This window comes from Chrysochloris asiatica, unplaced genomic scaffold (assembly GCF_000296735.1).
Source record: "Chrysochloris asiatica unplaced genomic scaffold, ChrAsi1.0 scaffold00135, whole genome shotgun sequence".
NCBI lineage: Eukaryota > Metazoa > Chordata > Mammalia > Afrosoricida > Chrysochloridae > Chrysochloris > Chrysochloris asiatica.
This window is the reverse complement of record NW_006408653.1, coordinates 9527884-9529732: the sequence shown is the minus strand read 5'-3', so window position 1 is coordinate 9529732 and position 1849 is coordinate 9527884.

Here is a 1849-nt window from a genome sequence, read left to right as displayed (position 1 = left end):
TCACCAGCTGCTCCTTGGAAACCCTGTACAGGGTTGTTATGAATTGGAACTTACTTGATGGCCTTTACAACAAAAACTATGTTGAGGAGACAGCTCTTCCCCAGGAGTATTTTGAGAGTCTTCCAGCCAGAAGGCTCATTTTCTGGCACTATATCAGGCAATGTTTCACTGCAATTCATAAGGTTTTCAGTGGCTAGTTTTTCTAAAAGGGGATTGCCTCTTCTTTCTTGTTAGTCTTTCTTCGTCAACTCCATAGGTGTCCCATAGGTGACGCTCCTGGTATTTTAAATAAATGTGGCATAGTTTCTAGCATCACAGCAATATGCATGTTATCACAATATGAAAAATTGACAGATGGGTGGTGAAATGAATTATCATCCTTATATTCTTGCTAGTTTCCATAATTTCAATGAAAATGAGTATACTAAATTCTGGATTATCAACTCGTAAAAGATCTGTGTCACAAAAAATAACAACAAAAGCAACAACAAAACTTTCCTAACATAATGGTCTTCACTTTGCTTGTAGGAGTAGGATGGGTAGAAGGTTGAAATATAGTCACCAAAGTGGGCCAAAAATGGATAACAGTAAAACCCCAGACTTCTAGAAGTAAGAGTGACATTTGATAGCTCAAAATGTGAAATTACACAGAATCAGTGATACATGCAAAATGGGAGATCTTTTTTTTTATTTTTTAATTCAGTACTCAACGTGGAAGTTATTTTGCAAAATTACTGTGGAAGACACAATTTCCAAAAGTTCTAGACCCTTGGCAACAGCAAAAAAAAAGCATTATGGCCTCAGAAGTTCTGTTGATAAAGTCCCTCAACTGAAATATAAACTACTTTTTCTAATATATTTTTTATACACTGCCATAATTTGCAAATAATATGTTTTGCTTCACATAACTACCTTCCAATGCCAACATGTCATCCCATCTTCCAGAATGTGGTTATGTGTCATTGTAACAACTCCAATTCATAGCAACATGATGTACAATTATGACAGAACTAAAACATAACTTGATCCTATGCCATTTTCATTTGGAGTCTTGGTGTGGTACCATAGGATAAGCACTGGACAGATAACTGAAAGGTTAGTAGTTCAAACTTACCAACCATCCTTGGAAACTCCATACAGGGTCACTATGAGTTGAAACCGAATCAAAGGCATTTAACAGCAACAATAGCAGTGCCATTTTCATAATGGTTGGTATGTTTGAGTCCATTCTTGTGGCTATTATGTGAAGCCATCTCAGTGAGCGTTTCCTTTATTATCACTGAGCTTCTACTCTACCATACATAATGCATGTTTTTTTTCTAGTGATTGGTACATTCAAAGTAAGCAAGCTGAAGTCTCACCATCCTCACTTCTATGGAGCATTCTGATGGTATTTCTTCTAAGATTGCTTTGTTAATTCTTCTGGCAATCCATGGCATTGTCCATATTCCTCACCAACATCACTATTAGAATGAAGCAATTCTTCTGTCTTCATTTTCCTACATCCAGCTTTCACATGCACGTGAGGTGACTGAAGACAATGGCTAACTTTAGGCACACCTTGGACATAAAGTAACATCTTTGCTTAATAAAATTATAAAGAGGTCTTTTGCAGCAGATTTGCCCAATACATTGCGTCATTTGATTGACTGACTGTTGTTTTCACAGAGGCTGATTGTTGACCCAAGTAGAATGAAATCTTGACAACTTCAATTTCTTCATTATTTATTATGATGTTGCTTACTGGCTGTTGTGAGGATTATAGATTTTCTTCATGTTCACATTTAATGCATACTGAAGACTGTCCTCTTGGACCTTCATCAGTAAGTGCTTCAAGTCATTTTCATTT